Below are 22289 nucleotides of genomic sequence, written 5' to 3'. Positions count from 1 at the left end.
GTCAGGCAATCCTATAGGATCCTGTTTTCAGTGGCTTATAACTGTCAAACTTTAACCGTTTGGCTTGAAGTTTCCCACGATGGGGCTCTGCATCAGGTGAATTTTGTTTTGGAAAACCTGATCCAGGATCTCAAGTCAGGCAACCAGGAAATGAGGAACACATGATTAGTGACCAGCTGTGAAAAGTCAGTTTAAGTGACATGCCTAGCATCACATAGGAACTCTGTGGCAAATACAGTGATAGAAGCCAGTTCTCCAGGGAATGGATCCCAATAAAAATGCTATTCTACATTAAAATCATATGTCAGTTTCTCATAAAGTGCCCAGGCTAGTTATTCTGCATAGTGGGCACATGTTTTTTGTTTGTTTTTGGCCTTTTTGTTTGTTTGTTTTTTGGTCAGGGTATTAAGTTCCCTTGTGAGATACAAGAAGGAAAACAAAATAAATCTTCTTCAATGGAAAGAGGAGCCATCTGTCCCTGTTGAAAAGTATTGTACACCATGGGGATTTCATCAGTTTTTTTTATACAAATGACAGATTGTGCAAAGTGCAGGTGCCCAGTAAATCAAAGAAATGCCAACATTTCTGATTCACAGAGCTTTTTAAAAACCTCAAATCTGACTGAGTGGATATCACTTGGCCCAAACAATTTTAGAAAACAATTTATGTAGCTCCTTTCAAAACAAACAATATGAACATTTTAACTGATGTGGTTTGAAATAAAAATAAATATTTGGGCAGAATTACTATTTTAAGACAATGTGTTCCTTTTATAGTGGTAGTCACTGGTAATCTCTGAGGGACTATTTTTTATTTTTTAAGTGGATCTGTTAGTTGATACCTCTTTCATTTTCGGGACATACCAAATGCTTTGTATTATTTTATTCATACCTAAGGGCTTTGCTCTTCTATATTTAAAACTTCTGTGGTTTAACTGGGAGCTATATTCAAATAAAAGTGTTCGGTTAAGCAAGACTAAGTGACAAGCAGGTGTCTGTGATTTACATCTGAGATGGGAGAGCAGATGTTCCAAGCTGGAGTCAGAGAGTGAAATCCTGGCCCCTTTAAAGTCAAAGAACCATACCAATGGGAGCTGTGGGAGTGGTGCCTGTAGGTGAGAGAGGGGAGCATGCGAAGCCTCCCTGGCTGCCCATGCGCCTAGGGGTTGCAGTGACCTGGCAGCTGCTTCCTGGGAGCCGCAGTAAGCGCTGCTGGGACCCTGCACCACCTCTCTCACCCCACCCTCTGCCCCAGGCCTGATCCCCTTCCTGCACCCCAAACCCTTCATCCCCAGCCCCACCCAGCCAGAGCCCTCACCCCCCTGTGCACCCCAATCCCCTGCCCCAGCCTAGAGCCCCCTCCTTCACCCCAAACCCCTCATCCCCGGCCCAACCACAGAGCCCACACCCCCAGCCAGAGCTTGGACCCCCTCCTGCACTCTGAACCCCTTGGCTCCAGTCCGGACCCCCTTCCTTCACCCCAAACTCCTCATCCCTAGCCCCACCCCAGAGCCTGCACCCCCAGCTGGAGTCCTCGACACCCCATGCACCCCAATACCCTGCCCCAGCCCAGAGCCCTCTCCCACACCTCAAACCCCTCATTTCTGCCCCCACCCCAGAACCCGCACCCCCACCCGTAGCCCTCAGCCCTTCCCACACCCCAACCCTCTGCCCCAGCCTGTTGAAAGTGAGTGAGGGTGGGGGCTGGCAAGTGACAGAGGGAGGGGGGATGGAGCTAGCAGGGGTGGGGCCTCAGAGAAGGGGCAGGGATGAGGGGAAGGGGCGGGGCATGGGGTGTGACTGGGGTTTTGGTTTTGTGCAATTAGAAAGTTGGCAACCCTACTTTTGGTGCCCTTTACAATGCTTTGCTGCTGCAGTTTCCTGCCTGGATTGCTCACAAACTGTCTTCAGCATGCAAGACACTTCCAGTTATGTGTATCTGTGTGTACTGCAAACTGCTAGCCACACCTTGGCTCTTACATAGAATCATAGAATATCAGGGTTGGAAGGGACCTCAGGAGGTCATCTAGTCCAACCTTCTGCTCAAAGCAGGACCAATCCCCAACTAAATCATCCCAGCCAGGGCTTTGTCAAGCCTGACCTTAAAAATCTCTGAGAAAGGAGATTCCACCACCTCCCTAGGTAACCCATTCCGGTGCTTCACCACCCCATTCCAGTGCTTCACTGGAAGAAGAGAAGAAGAAGAGTTGATGATATCACTTGTTCCTAAAAGAAGAAATGAGGATTGTCTTGTAGTTAAATTGCATGCATCGGAGTCAAAAGACTTGGTTTCTATTTCTGGTTCTGCCATAGACTTCTTGTGTCATCTTGCCTAGTCATTAATATCCGAATGATAAAAAACGGTCTCGTATTTTGGGCACCTCAGTTTTGGGGTGCCTGGTTTGAGATTCCCAGGTGTTACCAAGATCAGGTTCATGTGTGTGTGTGTGTAGAGAGTGACAGAGAGTATGTCCCTGCCTGCAAAATCTTATAATCTAAATAGACAAGAGAGACTAAATGTGGGAGAAAGGAAGTACTATCTGCATTGACAGTTGGGAAACTGAGGCACAAAGATTAAATGACCTGTGTAAAATCACACAGGAAGTCTGTGGCAGTGTTGAGACGTGAACTCAAATCTCCTGGTTCCCAGTACAGTGCCTTAAGTAAAACAGCATCCACTGTCTCACATGACAAATAGCAAAGAGGACACTGTTAACACATTCTTTGGTATGGCTGAGCTGTGTGTGGTGTAGGACCAGAATGAGAGCTGGGGTAGAGATGGCTTTAAACTCATCCAAGTGTCAGTCCACTTGTGATGGCTGCACTAATATATGCCTGGGTGCTCATGACCCCAAAGGGTTATTCCAGCAGCTGGGAATCAGCCAGTTACAGCGGCATCCTAGCTATGCCTCATTTTACCCAACTGGAAGGGGGGTTGGCATAGGAGCTGCTTTGCTAGCCTTATCCCGGGGAGTCTTCTTCGGGCAAGTTAAGCTGGCTTTAAGGTTACTTTTTACCACTGGAATGGTGGAAAAGCAGCCTTAACAGACCAGAGAATTTGGCCAATATTAATCACAATAGATAAACGTCTTCATTCTGTGTTATTGAAGTCAAAGTATCTGGGGTAAAGTTGTACCCTTCTGCATTATAACATATGAACATAGAGAAACTGTTTCACAATTTTCATGCCTTAAAAACCTCCAAAAACCAGAGCCACGCTCCATTTTGTGGGGTCAGGTAGAAACAGTGAGGAAGTGGCAAAGGACTTGATTGTCAACCATATGGATTCTGAGGATGATCTAATAGGAATGCCTGTGTCAACCCTGCAGATATCTGAGCATCTGCATAGAGCAGAAATCCTTCATAACTTCTCTTGGCAAAGCTTCCTCAGCCTGGAAGCAAGGCTAGCTTGTTGGTATTTCTACCATTAGTCCCTTTGTTTTATGTGCCCCTTTCAATAAAGTTCCTGGAGTCTTAGGCCAAAGTGGATGCCTTTATCAGCAGAAAATTCACTTGATGTGGAGATAGGAGCATGTCATACAGAGTGGCTGATTCCTGGCTCTTCCCCTTTCAACCTATGATATCTCTTATTAGCCCACGGAGCCTCATTTCGTAGTCTTTTGGGGACTTAGGAGAGAGATGGCAGCATGGAGAACAGACACTGCTTTGGCAGAGTATGATTTTAAGGGTACTTTCTGCCACAAGTTTTGCTCATTTGCTCCTCTCACTGGTACAGACTTGGACTTTTGAAGAACTGCAACACACAGCATAGTAAATAAGAAATATTAGCCTGATTTACACTGTAGGGTGCCCTGATACACTCCTAGTTCCAGATTTTCCCCCAAAAATGTATGTCCTGAACTGCACAAATGTATATAGGTTCATTATTTCATCAATGGAAATAATGTGCACACATTTTGTTACTCCAAATGGAATTTCCCAAACACTTCAATTTAAACACACTGGGTTAGATAGAACAATAAAACAAGTTTACCAACTATAAAGAGAGATTTTCAGTGAATACAAGTCATGAGGCACAAAAATCAGAAATGGTTACAAGACAAATAAATAATGCGTAATTTAAAAAAATATGTTCAAAGCAAAGTTTCTCTCATCACATGCCCTCAGAATCTTACTGGCCCAAAAATTAAGCCAGAACCCCTTCTTATGTTTAATGGCTGTTTCCTTTGTCCCTTCTCATGCAGCAAATTGAGGAGGGGTGCCTTGGGGTGCTTGCCACTTCTTTTAATAGTCCTGTCCCCCAGTTTGAGAAGCATTTCTATCTGGAAGTAAAGGCGACAGGCAATCTGTGTGGAAAGGAACTCCATCCTGTTTCTTTGCTAAGGCTATGTCTACACTAGCATTTTTGTTGGTAAAACTTTTGTCAGGCAGGGGTGTGAAAAAATACCCTCCTGACTGACAAAAGTTTCACTGACAGAAGCACCAGTGTGGACAGGGCTATGTTGATGGGAGATGCTCAGCCCCCTTTTCTGCCAAAGAATGGCCACTTAACAAATAATGACCCATCAGCCTTGTTTACACCTGGCTGAGGCATCTGCTTACCGTTTGTCTCCATTTCTGGTTGATGATTCTACTTACCGCTTAAATGCAAATTAAGCAGAGCATATTCTTTTGTTTGAGACAGACCTGTATGATGTTTCACTCCATATTCTTTATGAAAATATGCTTATGATATGAATATGACATAACTGGATGTACTTTATGCAAGATGGGTCTTGTAAGGTATCATTGGAAAGGTTATGATTCACTGAATGTGATTATCCAATTTGTATGCCTGCATCATTTCAGTATCTGAAATTAGGAATATTAACTATGTATCTGTATTTCAAATGTGTTACTTTGGGTGTCCCACACGAACCAGTGCTTCAGGTACAACAATGGAAAAGCCAGACAGGGCTAATGAGCCGTTAGCAGAGACAAAGGACTATGAAAGAGCTTAGTCTTCTTGTGGACCATGGAGACAGCCTACGAGCAATGGCTGCCACAGTCCTGCAGAGACATGGGTCTTGTCACCTGATACTAAACATTACCTGGGACTTCTTGTGACTTTCCTCTGGAAGGGAAGGGAGGTCAAGTATGGGAAATAAAGAATTCCTGTCTTATGTAAATCCTATTTAAGGGTGGGGAGGAAGGCAAATGGCACTACTCCTCTCCATGGCTGTCTGCCCAAGAAGAAAGACTGCTAAAGACACCTGAAGGGAAGGCAAAGGGGAGTCCAGACTGAGACAGGGATCCAGTCTGAAAAGGAATATAACTGGAACTCTGAATCACAAAAACTTTGCAATCTGCCTGAAATAACATTTAGGGTGAGAATTTATATTTTGTAACCTGTTTGTTATGTATATTGAACTTAGCTTGCATATTTTGCTTTTATTTGGTCAGTAATCTGCTTTGTCTGTCTGTTATCTCTTATATTTACTTAAATTTCACCTTTTGGTAGTTAACAAACGTATTGCTTGTTTATAATATAACCCAGTTTATGTAATTTCTAACTGCAGGGGAGGCAAGAAGTTGTGCATACCTCCCTCCACATTGTCTCTCTCTGCAGCTGGGGCCGGCCCTGCCTGTGTGCTTGGCTGGAAGATGCCTATGAGCCGAACCCAGCAAGGCCAGGTAAAGGGGACCCAGGCTGGCAGAATAGGCTGATTGAGCAGGGGAGGCCCAGTTAAACCTCAGCACATCAGGTGACACCCCAAAGGGTCCAACCCTATCACAACCTGTTTGCCAACTTCTGTTTCTGCAGGGCTATGATTTGCAACATGTGCTAATACCACCACACAGAGACATCTTATAACTTCACATACAATGTTGCCACACATATTTTACCAGGACATCAATGACCAGCAAATTATGAGTTTTCAAATGATAGCTCACTAGGAATACTTTGTACAAAGATTATTATAATAGTGGTCACGGGTATATTCTGTCACAGTAATCAATACCCAAGAAATATCTTTGCCAAAGTTTCTGATTAAATTATAGAAGTAATCAAAATATAGAAAATGTTTTTATTAAATTATCACCAAAATATGTTTTTCTCTATTTTTCATCAATATTTCATTTCAATTGAAGCTTTCCAACCAATTCTGTTACATTATATTTTTTGTAATATTTTAAAGAACAGATTAACTATCTTTCTGCAGTGCCAAAACATCACAAGAAGGATAAATTTGAAACTTTGCTGCAGACAAGCAAATATATTCAAATATTATGTCAGGTTTAAAATAAAATTGATAGTGTTTCTGTTCATAATTCATCTGCATGTACATATCCTACATACTCACACCACTGCACTAACACATACGGTATGTTTTTAAAAACGCATAATGAACCAGAAGGTCAATTTTTAAACACCCAGTCAAGAAATCCTCTTTTTTCAGCAAAATGCTTATTTTCTTTCAGTTAATAATGAATGGTTTACTCCCACATAAGGCACAGCAAACTGTTCATTTGCTTTTTAAAAGGCTAGAAGTAGAGAATATGGCAATACTTGAAACTAAGTGAGGTCAGACACTGCATTTTCTTTTACATTTACTTTTCTCATGACATTTCTATTTCTGAAATGTTTCCTATGACTGTTTATTTCTCAGTGTCTCTTCTTTTCCAGCTTATATCTCTACCTGTGTCAGGTCAAAAGCTGCTCCAAATTAACTGAAAGTAATTCCAGCTGTTGGCATACATATCTGTGAGTTCAGAGTAGCAGAAATAAAGTGTTAATAATGATGCAAAATGCCTATGAAAAAAGAAGGGTCGAGGAGGGGGGAGAACATCTTTCTTTGTTGCTGGAAAATTAAAAATATTTTCTTCATAGTGGTGCCCATTATATTCAGAGCTGTGAATTGCATTTCTTTACACTTAAACAATGTGGTTTTCTCAGAGCCCACCTTGCAAATATTGAGAGCTGCACTGTGCCTGTTAAATACAGCCTTTTGTAAGAGGCAGCACAGAGATGAACCACCCCTGGGCAAGCACTGAGCAGCATCATGCTTCTGGGAGCCACTATGCCTGCTGGAACTCCCTGGTTGTGTTAAGAGGAGGTAATTTGCTCAATCTCTTTAAAGGATCCTACATCTTTCCTCTCCTGAGTACAGTAATACCAACCAGTTCTGTTGGCCAGTGTGTCGGTGGGCAGGAGTACCCTAGCTACTATTACTCTTGGGTCCTCCTTTCCATCTTTGTGGCCAATTGATCTCTTAGTGCACTCAACCCTGCACTCCTCACCCCACGGGCTGCTCTTCTGACTGGCCTTTATTCACGCTTTAGAAGTGGGAGCCCCTGAATGGTCACATTAGGGCTCGCCACAATCTAGCTCCTACAAGGAGTAATCCAAATAAAGTCAATACCGACATAAGGTAGGGTCCTGCAAATGCTTACTACCAGGAGAAATGCTTGCTATTGTGGATAATCTCATTGATATCAGTGGTTCTACTTAAGTATGGTAAGCACTATCTCAGATACTAAGCTACCACACCTGGCAGTGGGTATTTTCAGGCTGAGCTCTAAGAACATGCATCACACCAGCCTCCGTTTCTATTGATGTCTAGTGTTTCTCAGTCAGAGCTGATTTTGCCTCTACTTCCCAGCAGGAAGTCTCCTGATATAGTCTGATGCACAGAAAATGCATTTCATCATTTAAATGCATGAGAAAGGAATCATTCAAAGTTGTTGAAAAGTAAGTTCAGTTATTTTAACAGTGCTGATCATTCACAAAACTTGGTGAGAGCTATAATATATTAACCTTTTGTAGAGAGGGATGGGTTATGTTAAAGTAACTGACAAGTCTGAGCTCTTAAACATTTTACAAAAATGAATAATGGCTTAACTGCTTCTAATTCAGTGACCCACCTCTCAGCAGTCATTCTTTCTCTATGTTAGACCCATGCTCTATGATTTGCACTGGCTGCTTATTGCTTTCTGGCCTGATTTTAAGATATTTTTTGTTTACCTATGGAACCCTAAATGGCTTGATCCTGCCTAATTAAAAGACTGTCTCTCTGTCCATGACATACAGCTAGAGCTGTGATTAGCAAAAACCCCTAAGTTGAAGCCCCATTGATATAAGAGGGAGAGGCAGCTGGTAGGGTGTTCTCCACTAAGTCGTGCGACCTTTAGAACTTACTTACTTCTTTTGGTCCATAACAACCCAAGGCTCTTATCCTGCAAACACCCATGCATGTTGTACTTAACTTTACTACCATGAGTGCCCAGTAAATTGCATGGAAGTCAGCTGACCCACATCAGAAATATGAAAAACAGAAACAAAAAAACATATTGGCATTGGAGAGATGCAAACCTATTATTTCTTTAAGTTTAGATTTGTAAGGTTGGATTATGCAAAACTGAAACCAATGGATGGAGAATCAAACCCTTAGAACATGATGCTTACACCGCTAAACCTCTCTCTTCAGTCAAGCTGAACTTCCTGTGTCTCAGACTATCAGCTTCCCACTCAGTCACATTTAACATTAAAGGCCAGGTCCTGTATGTCCCTATAACACATTCTAAGGTGAAATCCAGACCACTAAGCAGTTGTGTCACCACTTGCCCTCTAGCCCTGGGTGCCTTACAATGCTTTGCTGCTGTAACTCAGTCTGGGATGCTCACAGCAAACCCATAAGCGTGAAGGTCACACCCTGAGAGTCTGTATGCTAGACAGCCCTGCTTCAGCAGCTCTCACCCCAACAGCCAGTCTACAGCCCCACTCTGGTTTCCACCAACCTTGGTTACAACCAGAAAGGTAAGCCCAACACCCCCAGTCCAAAATTTCCCCAAAACCATGTGCCCTGAAGTGTTCAGCCCTCTCTTGGACAGCTCAGAGAAATAAAAATGTTAATTGCTCCTTTAAAGAGACAAAATCACATTACAGCTACAAATAAATACATCCCTCCCTTCAAACACAGCACTGAGTTGGTTTATAGTAAAAATAAAACAAATGTATTAAAAACAGGACATAGGTTCAGTTATGCCAAATAAAGGAAATAGTTATTTGTTTGTAACTCTTTCAAAGTCAAAACACACATCTAAAAGTCTAAAATTAATCTAGCAAAGTACAGACTTTGTTCAAGATGGTTTCTCATACCAGTCTTTCTTCTTCCGAGTCGTGGCTGGCTTTCCTTCAGGCAGGAACTTCCATAGAAGTACAAGGTGCTGGCTTCCCTTATCTTTTCTAGGTTAAAGATCTTTGCCAAAGCAGGTTTCTAACCTACAATTGATTCTTGGAGACTTCAAGCCCCCCTTGTTTGAAGGGCCAATCTTTTTCAGCTTGCAAGAGCTTTGTTCCCTTGTTTCTGTCTGGTGGTGAATGCCAAACATGGCTACTGTCTTTGCTTATATCTTCCAAAGTTCAATGACCTTGTTTCAAGATTAGGATGACCTCATGCTATTCTTCCCTTCCTGTGGGCTTCCCATCCTCCTGTGTGTAAATGGAATCTCCACTGTATTGATTGTCCATGCTCCCCGTGGAAGGAAAAGGCCTGGGTAGACACCATCGAATCGTGGAAGTCAATGAATGGCTACGCAGGTGGTGTCAGAGAGAAGGCTTTGGATTATTTGACCATGGGATGGTGTTCCAAGAAGGAGTGCTAGGCAGAGACGGGCTCCACCTAACGAAGAAAGGGAAGAGCATCTTCACAAGCAGGCTGGCTAACCTAGTGAGGAGGGCTTTAAACTAGGTTCACCGGGGGAAGGAGACCAAAACCCTGAGGTAAGTGGGGAAGTGGGATACTGGGAGGAGGCACGAGCAGGAGCACGTGAGAGGGGAGAGCTCCTGCCTCATACTGAGAAAGAGGGGCGATCAGCAGGTTACCTCAAGTGCCTATATACAAATGCACAAAGCCTGGGAAACAAGCAGGGAGAATTGGAAGTCCTGGCACAGTCAAGGAATTATGATGTGATTGGAATAACAGAGATTTGGTGGGATAACTCACATGACTGGAGTACTGTCATGGATGGATATAAGCTGTTCAGGAAGGACAGGAAGGGCAGAAAAGGGGGAGTTGAACTGTATGTAAGGGAGCAGTATGACTGCTCAGAGCTCAAGTATGAAACTGCAGAAAAACCTGAGAGTCTCTGGATTGAGTTTAGAAGTGTAAGCAACAAGGGTGATGTCGTGGTGGGAGTCTACTATAGACCAGCAGACCAGGCGGATGAGGTGGACGAGGCTTTCTTCCGACAACTTGCAGAAGTTACAAGATTGCAGGCCCTGGTTCTCATGGGAGACTTCAATCACCCTGATATCTGCTGGGAGAGTAATACAGCGGTGCACAGGCAACCCAGGACGTTTTTGGAAAGTGTAGGGGACAATTTCCTGGTGCAAGTGCTGGAGGAACCAACTAGGAGCAGAGCTCTTCTTGACCTGCTGCTCACAAACCGGGAAGAATTAGCAGAGGAAGCAAAAGTGGATGGGAACCTGGGAGGCAGTGACCATGAAATGGTCGAGTTCAGGATCCTAACACAAGGAAGAAAGGAGAGCAGCGGAATACAGACCCTGGACTTCAGAAAAGCAGACTTTGACTCCCTCAGGGAACTGATGGGCAACATCCCCTGGGAGAATAACATGAGAGGGAAAGGAGTCCAGGAGAGCTGGCTGTGTTTTAAAGAATCCTTATTGAGGTTGCAGGGACAAACCATCCCGATGTGTAGAAAGAATAGTAAATATGGCAGGTGACCAGCTTAGCTTAACAGTGAAATCCTTGCTGCTCTTAAATACAAAAAAGAATCTTACAAGAAGTGGAAGATTGGACAAATGACCAGGGATGAGTATAAAAATATTACTCAGGCTTGCAGGAGTGAAATCAGGAAGGCCAAATCACACCTGGAGTTGCAGCTGGCAAGAGATATTAAGAGTAACAAGAAGGGTTTCTTCAGGTATGTTAGCAACAAGAAGAAAGTCAAGGAAAGTGTGTGCCCCTCACTGAATGAGGGAGGCAACCTCGTGACAGAGGATGTGGAAAAAGCTAATGTACTCAATGCTTTTTTTGCCTCTGTCTTCACGAACAAGGTCAGCCCCATGCTGGGCAGCACAGCATGGGGAGGAGGTGACCAGCCCTCTGTGGAGAAAGAAGTGGTTCGGGACTATTTAGAAAAGCTGGACGAGCACAAGTCCATGGGGCCGGATGCGTTGCATCCGAGAGTGCTAAAGGAGTTGGCGGATATGATTGCAGAGCCATTGGCCATTATCTTTGAAAACTCATGGCGATCAGGGGAGGTCCCAGATGACTGGAAAAAGGCTAATGTAGTGCCCATCTTTAAAAAAGGGAAGAAGGAGGATCCTGGGAACTACAGGCCAATCAGCCTCACCCCAGTCCCTGGAAAAATCATGGAGCAGGTCCTCAAGGAATCAATTCTGAAGCACTTAGAGGAGAGGAAAGTGATCAGGAACAGTCAGCATGGATTCACCAAGGGCAAGTCATGCCTGACTAATCTAATTGCCTTCTATGACGAGATAACTGGCTCTGTGGATGAAGGGAAAGCAGTGGACGTGTTGTTCCTTGACTTTAGCAAAGCTTTTGACACGGTCTCCCACAGTATTCTTGCCAGCAAGTTAAAGAAGTATGGGCTGGATGAATGGACTATAAGGTGGACAGAAGGCTGGCTAAATTGTCAGGCTCAATGGGTATTGATCAATGGCTCCATGTCTAGTTGGCAGCAGGTATCAAGTGGAGTGCCCCAGGGGTCGGTCCTGGGGCCGGTTTTGTTCATATCTTCATAAATGATCTGGAGGATGGTGTGGATTGCACCCTCAGCAAGTTTGCAGATGACACTAAACTGGGAGGAGTGGTAGATATGCTGGAGGGTAGGGATAGGATACAGAGGGACCTAGACAAATTGGAGGATGGGGCCAAAAGAAATCTGATGAGGTTCAACAAGGACAAGTGCAGAGTCCTGCACTTAGGACGGAAGAATCCCATGCACTGCTACAGACTAGGGATCGAATGGCTAGGCAGCAGTTCTGCAGAAAAGGACCTAGGGGTTGCAGTGGACGAGAAGTTGGATATGAGTCAACAGTGTGCCCTTGTTGCCAAGAAGGCCAATGGCATTTTGGGATATATAAGTAGGGGCATTGCCAGCAGATCGAGAGACGTGTTCGTTCCCCTCTATTCGACATTGGTGAGGCCTCATCTGGAGTACTGTGTCCAGTTTTGGGCCCCACACTACAAGAAGGATGTGGAAAAATTGGAAAGAGTCCAGCGGAGGGCAACAAAAATGATTAGGGGACTGGAACACATGACTTATGAGGATAGGTTGAGGGAACTGAGGATGTTTAGTCTTCAGAAGAGAAGAATGAGGCGGGATTTGATAGCTGCTTTCAACTACCTGAAAGGGAGTTCCAAAGAGGATGGCTTTAGACTGTTCTCAGTGGTAGCAGATGACAGAACAAGGAGTAATGGTCTCAAGTTGCAGTGGGGGAGGTTTAGGTTGGATATTAGGAAAAACTTTTTCACTACGAGGGTGGTGAAACACTGGAATGCGTTACCTAGGGAGGTGGTGGAATCTCCTTCCCTAGAAGTTTTTAAGGTCAGGCTTGACAGAGCCCTGGCTGGGATGATTTAATTGGGGATTGGTCCTGCTTTGAGCAGGGGGTTGGACTAGATGACCTCCTGAGGTCCCTTCCAACCCTGATATTCTATGATTCTATGATTCCACTATGCTTAATTTACACAGGAGACAGGTAAGTAGCTGTGAGGTCCAGGAGAGACCTGTTTCTCTCTTTGTTTGAACACAGACTGTAAAGCCTAATGTTAATGAGTATTCCTTAGACAGTGTTAATACATATATGTTCTGATGATATTAATCACCAGTGTGTCATAGCCTTCCATAAAATACCTCATTTGATAAAATTTTATAATACAGTAATATTGTATATAATCAGTTGATTCAGTTGCTTATCACTTGAGGATCACCCCCCCCCCCCCCGTCTTTATAGCCCATATAGTTTTTCTCTGCTGCTTCTTAGCTTGATAACTTTGTTTACTTAATATGTGAAGGTACCTTCATTGTCTCTGCAATGGGGTTACACGGGTATAACTGAGGATGGAAATTGGCTCTGCAATGTGAACTCAGGTGTAAACTCAGTAGGTGTAAATCATCTAACCTCAATGGAGCTGTGCTGATTTATTCCACCCAAGTATTTGCCACAGTTTACACTTCTAGCTGTGATCCTTGAGATAGAAGAAAAACTTTCCCACTCTCTCACAGCTGTATAGGCTCTTCAAGGCTAACACAATAAAAAGTGATAAAAGCTTATTGTTTTGCTCACTAAAATAAACAGTTGAGACTTGGAATACACACAAGGAGCAGAGCATTTGAATAAGAAGGTGACATTTTAGCATAATCACTTTTCCCCGTGGATCTGTGCTTGCATTTGTGATAAATTATGATCTAAAATAGGTGACTAGAGTTATGAATTTAGGTTGAAGACACTCTGTTTGCATAGACTCTGAGTAATTATACTGCATGCATGTAGATTATGGAAGAGAGTCGGGTGGAGTTGAAATTCATCTGTTATCTAGATGCCATCATGCAGAACTGCAGACTAGTTTCTAGGCTGAAGTAGCTGCCACTGCCTTTCTGCAGCAGTTGAATGTAGTGCTGCATAAACACAAATACTGTGTCACCTCTCCTCTTCCACGACCCCCCTCTATTAGCTTTCTGTGCTGGTCTTTATTTACATAGTGCAGAGACCTTCACAGCTTGCAGGTCACCCTGTACAGCTGCTCTAGTCAGTTGGATTTGTGACCATCTTCTTGACAATAGCTAAGGAGATTGTCCCAGTGAAAGTTATATTTGTGACATTATAACTGTAACTTCAATTATGAGAGTAGCTTGGCAAAAGACAATGATTGGGGAAGCTATGTTGTAAAGGCACAGACATGTTCAGTTCTTGCTTGTGCACAGCTTCTATGCTCAGGTTAGAACAGGCTTGGTGAAATGGACAAGAGCAGTACATTAGCATTGACTTGAACTTTGTAGTCATAGTGAAAATTAAGAACACACTATGCCGTCAGGAATAAACATGTGCCACTCTAGAGATTTAATAGAAGAGCATGGTATGATAATGGAAAAATTCACTGACTATTTTGTGGTGAAAGTACCAGCTTCCTTATGATACTAAAAGCTGGTAGGGAGGAGCTGAACCTGAATTTCACCTTAAATTTGTTGTGACAGAGAACAGGTTGGGAAGCAAGCTAAGAATGACTGCAGTCAAAGATATCAATGCACAAAAGCACAATTGATGTACAGTAGTCTAGGGGAAGCCCTATAGAAAATAAAAAAAGTTTATGGCAGCAAGGAACACAAGAGAAGCAGGAATAGCAGGTCAGTCTAGAGAGATGTTGCCTATTCAAGGTCATTGTCTGACTTTAAAGAGTTGGACGATGACTAAGAAACAAAGTGAGATCTAAGGACAGCTTTGGGAAAGGAAGCCCATTTGAAATGTGAGATGAGACATACCCAGGAAGAGCACTGGGAAAAGAAGGCACCAAAATCAAAGAGAGAAATATAGTAAGTGAGCTGACTGCAAGTGGATGCATGGGGTTTTTAATATAAACTCAGCAGAATGGAAATGAAAGATTAATGAATTTAAACCACTAAGTAGCAAGGACAGAAGAGAGGAGTATGAAAATGAAGGTTTCCCCATCTGCAGAAGGAATAGAAGGGAGCACTTGAAGAAGGGAACATCAGTTAATTCTTAAGAAAGTATGAAGCAGATCCTCAGCTGGTGTAAATTGTCAGAGCTCCATTAACTTCAGTTTCAATGGAACTGATGATCTTTACTAGCTAAATAGCTGCCCTTATGACTTTCATCATAAAATGAGAAAGAAGTTACTTTACAAAGTATATAACCTTTGCAGTTATACTTTTATATAGGCAGCAAACATTCACAGGCAACCTTGGGACCTGATCCTGTAATCAGATACTACTACTAGGAGATCCTGTACCTGTGAAGAGTCTTATTGAGTTCAGTGAGCCTTCACAAAGCACCCGGGTCCATGCTAGCAGGTCCAGCTGCAAGACTGGTACCTTCCGCTTTACCCATGTGCCTAATTTCATGTTTGGAACCAGTTACTTTCTATTTACGTTCATGACTTCACCCCCCCACACACACACACCTATACAAGCTTGTTAAGGGGTTTATCTTGTGAGCTGCTGAACCCCTCCTGTAAAGTGCTAAGTGCCCTCAACTCTCATTGAGTGCTCTCCACTCGCATTACATTCAACACCTCAGAAGGCATCCAGCACCTCAGACAGTCAGACCCTAAACAAACAAAACTGAGATTACAAAGGACCCCAAGGGAATTAGGTACCCAATTCCCAGTGAGTTTCCACAGGATTTCTTTTTTACACTCACAAGGTTTACAAAGGCCCAATTGTTTTTAAAATGGGGGAAGGGGAGTGTGCCCCAAGCTGAGATCTTGTGCCAACTTCTGAGTTTATGTTCATAGCAAATGTTTCACCTGAACATAAGAACATAATATAAGAGCATAAGAACAGCCATACTGGGTCAGAACAATGGTCCATCTAGCCCAGTATCCTGTCTTCTGACAATGGCCAATACCAGGTGCTTCAGAGGGAATGAATAGAACAGACATTGTTGAGTGATCCATCACCCATCATCCACTCCCAGCTTCTAGCAAACAGAGGCTAGGGACACTCAAAGCATGGTGCTGCATCCCTGATCACCCTGGCTAATACCATTGATAGACCTCCATTTAATGGGCTTCCTTTCCCAGAGCTTATTTAGGTGTTTTTTTTTTAACCGTTATAGTTTTGGTCTTCACAACATCCCCTGGCAATGAGTACCACAGGTGTGAAGAAGTACTTCCATTTGTTTGTTTTAAACCTGCTGCCTATTAATTTTATTAAGTGACCCCTACTTCTTGTGTTGTGTTAAGTACTAACATTCTTTATTCACTTTCTCCACACCAGTCAAGATTTTATAGACCTTTAACATATCCCTCCTTAGTCGTCTCTTTTCCAAGCTGAAAAGTCCCAGTCTTTTTACTGTCTCCTCATCCAGAATCTGTTGCATACCCCTAATTGTTTTTGTTGCCCTTTTCCAATTCTAATGCATCTCTTTAGAGATGGGGCAACCACATCTGCTCGCAGTATTCAGGATGTTGGCTTACCATGGATTTATATAGAGTCATTATGATATTTTCTGTCCTATTATCTATCCCTTTCCTAATGGTTCCTAACATTCTTTTAGCTTTTTTGACTGCTGCGGCATGTTGAGCGGCTGTTTTCAGAGAAAAAATAAAAGGAGTACTTGTGGAACCTTAGAGACTAACCAATTTATTTGAGCATAAGCTTTCGTGAGCTACAGCTCACTTCATCGGATGCATACTGTGGAAACTGCAGAAGACATTATATACACAGAGACCATGAAACAATACCTCCTCCCACCCCCTCTCCTGCTGATAATAGCTTATCTAAAGTGATCACTCTCCTTACAATGTGTATGATAATCAAGGTGGGCCATTTCCAGCACAAATCCAGGTTTTCTCACCCTCCCTCCCCTTTTTCAAAAAACCACACACACAAACTCACTCTCCTGCTGGTAATAGTTCATCCAAAGTGACCACTCTCCCTACAATGTGCATGATAATCAAGGTGAGCCATTTCCAGCACAAATCCAAGTTTAACCAGAACGTCTGGGGGGGGGGGAGGGTTGGAAAAAACAAGGGAAAATAGGCTACCTTGCATAATGACTTAGCCACTCCCAGTCTCTATTTAAGCCTAAATTAATAGTATCCAATTTGCAAATGAATTCCAATTCAGCAGTTTCTCGCTGGAGTCTGGATTTGAAGTTTTTTTGTTTTAAGGTAGCGACCTTCATGTCTGTAATTGCGTGACCAGAGAGATTGAAGTGTTCTCCGACTGGTTTATGAATGTTATAATTCTTGACATCTGATTTGTGTCCATTTATTCTTTTACGTAGAGACTGTCCAGTTTGACCAATGTACATGGCAGAGGGGCATTGCTGGCACATGATGGCATATATCACATTGGTGGATGTGCAGGTGAACGAGCCTCTGATAGTGTGGCTGATGTTATTAGGCCCTGTGATGGTGTCCCCTGAATAGATATGTGGGCACAGTTGGCAACGGGCTTTGTTGCAAGGATAGGTTTCTGGGTTAGTGGTTCTGTTGTGTGGTATGTGGTTGTTGGTGAGTATTTGCTTCAGGTTGGGGGGCTGTCTGTAGGCAAGGACTGGCCTGTCTCCCAAGATTGTGAGAGTGTTGGGTCATCCTTCAGGATAGGTTGTAGATCCTTAATAATGCGTTGGAGGGGTTTTAGTTGGGGGCTGAAGGTGACGGCTTGTGGCGTTCTGTTATTTTCTTTGTTAGGCCTGTCCTGTAGTAGGTGACTTCTGGGAACTCTTCTGGCTCTATCAATCTGTTTCTTCACTTCCGCAGGTGGGTATTGTAGTTGTAAGAATGCTTGATAGAGATCTTGTAGGTGTTTGTCTCTTTCTGAGGGGTTGGAGCAAATGCGGTTGTATCGCAGAGCTTGGCTGTAGACGATGGATCGTGTGGTGTGGTCAGGGTGAAAGCTGGAGGCATGTAGGTAGGAATAGCCGTCAGTAGGTTTCCGGTATAGGGTGGTGTTTATGTGACCATTGTTTATTAGCACTGTAGTGTCCAGGAAGTGAATCTCTTGTGTGGACTAGACCAGGCTGAGGTTGATGGTGGGATGGAAATTGTTGAAATCATGGTGGAATTCCTCAAGGGGTCCAGATGATGAAGATGTCATCAATATAGCGCAAGTAGAGTAGGGGCATTAGGGGACGAGAGCTGAGGAAATGTTCTAAATCAGCCATAAAAATGTTGGCATACTGTGGGGCCATGCGGGTACCCATAGCAGTGCCGCTGATCTGAAGGTATACATTGTCCCCAAATGTAAAATAGTTATGGGTAAGGACAAAGTCACAAAGTTCAGCCACCAGGTTAGCCGTGACATTATCGGGGATAGTGTTCTTGATGGCTTGTAGTTCATCTTTGTGTGGAATGTTGGTGTAGAGGGCTTCTACATCCATAGTGGCCAGGATGGTGTTATCAGGAAGATCACCGATGGATTGTAGTTTCCTCAGGAAGTCACTGGTGTCTCGAAGGTAGCTGGGAGTGCTGGTAGCATAGGGCCTGAGGAGGGAGTCTACATAGCCAGACCAACCTTCCACACAAACTTCCTCGTGGCTGGAATTTACTAAAACTAGACAAGCCATTTACAACGCACACTTTGCTTCTCTACAAAAGAAAAAGGACACTAAACTTTCTAAACTACTACATGCTACAAGGGGCCACAGCAATGGTTTCCTCAACCCACCCAGCAATATTGTTAACCTATCCAACTATACTCTCAGCCCAGCAGAAGAAGCTGTCCTATCTTGGGGCCTCTCCTTCTGCCCCTCCACCCCCACGAACATGATACAGTTCTGTGGTGACCTAGAATCCTATTTTCGACATCTCCGACTCAAGGAATATTTCCAAAATACCTCTGAACAACATACTAATGCACAGAGGCCTCCCTACCAACATTACAAAAAGAAGGATTCTAGGTGGACTCCTCCTGAAGGTCGAAACAGCAGACTGGACTTCTACATAGAATGCTTCCGCCGACGTGCACGGGCTGAAATTGTGGAAAAGCAGCATCACTTGCCCCATAACCTCAGCCATGCAGAACACAATGCCATCCACAGCCTCAGAAACAACTCTGACATCATAATCAAAAAGGCTGACAAAGGAGGTGCTGTCATCATCATGAATAACTCGGAATATGAAAAAGAGGCTGCTCGGCAGCTCTCCAACACCACTTTCTACAAGCCATTACCCTATGATCCCACAACTACAGCATTTGCTCAAGAAACATCCTGAAAAAGCACAAGATCAAATCCACACAGACACACCCCTGGAACCTCGACCTGGGATATTCTATCTACTACCTAAGATCCATAAACCTGGAAATCCTGGGTGCCCCATCATCTAAGGCATTGGCACCCTGACAGCAGGATTGTCTGGCTATGTAGACTCCCTCCTCAGGCCCCACGCTACCAGCACTCCCTAGCCATCACCTTCAGCCCCCAACTAAAACCCCTCCAACGCATTATTAAGGATCTACAACCTATCCTGAAGGATGACCCAACACTCTCACAATCTTGGGAGACAGGCCAGTCCTTGCCTACAGACAGCCCCCCAACCTGAAGCAAATACTCACCAACAACCACATACCACACAACAGAACCACTAACCCAGAAACCTATCCTTGCAACAAAGCCCGTTGCCAACTGTGCCCACATATCTATTCAGGGGACACCATCACAGGGCCTAATAACATCAGCCACACTATCAGAGGCTCGTTCACCTGCACATCCACCAATGTGATATATGCCATCATGTGCCAGCAATGCCCCTCTGCCATGTACATTGGTCAAACTGGACAGTCTCTACGTAAAAGAATAAATGGACACAAATCAGATGTCAAGAATTATAACATTCATAAACCAGTCGGAGAACACTTCAATCTCTCTGGTCACGCAATTACAGACATGAAGGTCACTATCTTAAAACAAAAAAACTTCAAATCCAGACTCGAGCGAGAAACTGCTGAATTGGAATTCATTTGCAAATTGGATACTATTAATTTAGGCTTAAATAGAGACTGGGAGTGGCTAAGTCATTATGCAAGGTAGCCTATTTTCCCTTGTTTTTTCCTACCCCTCCCCCCCCAGACGTTCTGGTTAAACTTGGATTTGTGCAGGAAATGGCCAACCTTGATTATCATGCACATTATAGGGAGAGTGGTCACTTTGGATGAACTATTACCAGCAGGAGAGTGAGTTTGTGTGTGTGGTTTTTTGAAAAAGGGGTGGGGGGGGGTGAGAAAACGTGGATTTGTGCTGGAAATGGCCCACCTTGATTATCATACACATTGTAAAGAGAGTGGTCACTTTGGATGGGCTATTACCAGCAGGAGAGTGGGGTGGGAGGAGGTATTGTTTCATGGTCTCTGTGTATATAATGTCTTCTGCAGTTTCCACAGTATGCATCCAATGAAGTGAGCTGTAGCTCACGAAAGCTTATGCTCAAATAAATTGGTTAGTCTCTAAGGTGCCACAAGTACTCCTTTTCTTTTTGCGAATACAGACTAACACGGCTGTTACTCTGAAACCTGTTTTCAGAGAGCTAACCACAATGACGCCAAGCTCTCTTGAGTGCTAATAGCTAATTTAGACCCCATCATTTTGTGTGTACAGTTGGGATTATGTTTTGCACTGTGCGTTACTTTGCATTTATCAACACTGAATTCATCTGCCATTTTGTTGCCCAGTCACCCAGTTTAGTGATATCCCTCTGTAACTCTTCACAGCCTGCTTTGGACTTAACTATCCTGAGTAATTTTGTATCATCTGCAAATTTTGCAACCTCACTGTTTACCCCTTTTTTCCGTAAATGTATTAATATGTTGAACAGTACTGGTCCCAATACAGACCCCTGGGGACCACCACTGGTTAGCTCTCTCCATTCTGAAAACTGACATGGTTTATATCAGTGTCTGAAAATAAAAAAAAATCAAAGAACACCAAAGGGACAAATTTAAATATGATGCTAAATGTGATAGAAAATTCCTGAAACAGTTCAGAGAAGAAATTACTATAAAAATGTGAAATTGGAAATTGGTGAGATTATGATATATTCCATATAGTGCTATTTTTATTTTGATAAATAATAAGCAGCTTTTAATGGATTGAGCATCATCCAAAGCAACACATTTAACAGATAATCTATCAAAAACTGCACTGCTATACAACATTCCTTTTAGATGTACTGTAAGCTCCCTACCTCTCCCTGAAATCACATATAAATTATGCATGTTGTTACATTTTTGTCTGGCCATCATAATATTAGCAAAGGAGGCACTGAAATCTAATCCTAAGGGGAAAACAAAGAAGTCAAAGTGCAACCTTCATTAGAATTCTTTCAGTCCTCAATTAGAATTAGCATTTGCTTTCCATTCAGTAAGCTTTATTCCACTTCTTCGTTTTATTCTGAGGAACTGGTTGTCACTGTGAAAGAAGGTTTCCCTCATTCTAAATACAGAACAGAATATTTTATTTTTATTTTTGTTTCAATTATCCATATTGTACAGTTTTCAGTGTCTTCCATTACTACTATATTTTTCTTCTAATATAAAGTAATTTTGTTACCTTGACACTTTCAGACAGTCAAGAAATCAAAGGCTGACTCTCAGATGTAGCAGACGATGACACTTGGAATGTAGGCTACTGAAGCTGCAGCGTAATTTATTCTGAATTTCACGTGCAGAGATATGGTGGTAATGCTGAAATCTATTCCTAGAGCCTCAGTAATTATGACTATGCAATGTCCTATGGACCAGAAGTGTTTTCCATCCTCTGACAAAGAATTTCATTTGTGTCTGTCACACAATGCCTCAGTAATAACTGGAATGCATAAATATCCTGATCCTACAAAGTGCTGAGCAATTCCCGCAAGCTATAAAGGGCTTCAAGTTCTCTTTAAGTCAAGGGAAATGAGTTGTCCCCTTTCCAGAGGGTCTCATCACTTGACAGGATAGAGCCTCTCTGAGGCTGTATAGCAGATTGCCAGCTCAGGCTAGAGCAGTAGGGCAGTTGTCAAGGAATGTCAAAGAAATGCTAGAAGATCATAGTGTGTTCAAGCCAATTCACTTGTTAGAATAGATCAAAAGGAGATGTTGATTGTATTGTTTTCACCAATCTGTATTCTGTTGTCTGCTATCACATTACACATTGCTACACTGTGATATCCTGTAATTACCTAATCCTAAATCAAAGGTTTGTTAGTATTCGGATGAGAATTTACTTAATGTGTAAAACTTCATAAAAGCGAATGATGTTTCTGGCTATCATGTCGTGTTTACATTACATTTGCCCATCACATGAGCTTGGAGCCTTGGAACTGTAAAAGATTGCTAACTTCAAAGCATGAATCATTGTGTTTGACAATGAAAGCTCACAAATTTACTTTGTATTTAGTCAACAAAGGAGGAGTCTTGCTGTGAATGAAAACACTGGCCTATATTGCCTTCTGTGGAAGAAGCTATAATAATGAATACAGAGATTGATCCTGTATCTCTGAGCTGTCTTGGACTCTACAGGGAGAGTTCCAGATGCAAAGGCAGAGATCCCCAAAATTATTTTGGGTAACCCTGAGGGACTTATGGAAAACTAGCAGATTGCTACATCTCTGCTCTCATTTTGGACTTACAAACTTT

At 43.0% G+C, this 22289-nt stretch overlaps 1 long non-coding RNA gene across 2 annotated transcripts in view; it reads right to left on the bottom strand.

The window, feature by feature from the left end:
- The window catches only part of LOC140916023 (uncharacterized), a 109276-nt gene extending 87731 nt beyond the window's left edge, over positions 1 to 21545 (bottom strand). For both annotated transcript variants that reach the window (XR_012160367.1, XR_012160366.1), the window contains exon 1: positions 21223 to 21545. This is a non-coding gene — a long non-coding RNA (uncharacterized lncRNA). The remainder of the gene's footprint in view (positions 1 to 21222) is intronic.
- Between the last annotated feature and the right edge of the window lie 744 nt (positions 21546 to 22289).

This window comes from Lepidochelys kempii, chromosome 8 (genome assembly GCF_965140265.1).
Source record: "Lepidochelys kempii isolate rLepKem1 chromosome 8, rLepKem1.hap2, whole genome shotgun sequence".
NCBI lineage: Eukaryota > Metazoa > Chordata > Testudines > Cheloniidae > Lepidochelys > Lepidochelys kempii.
This window is presented reverse-complemented; position numbering and strand designations above follow the sequence as displayed.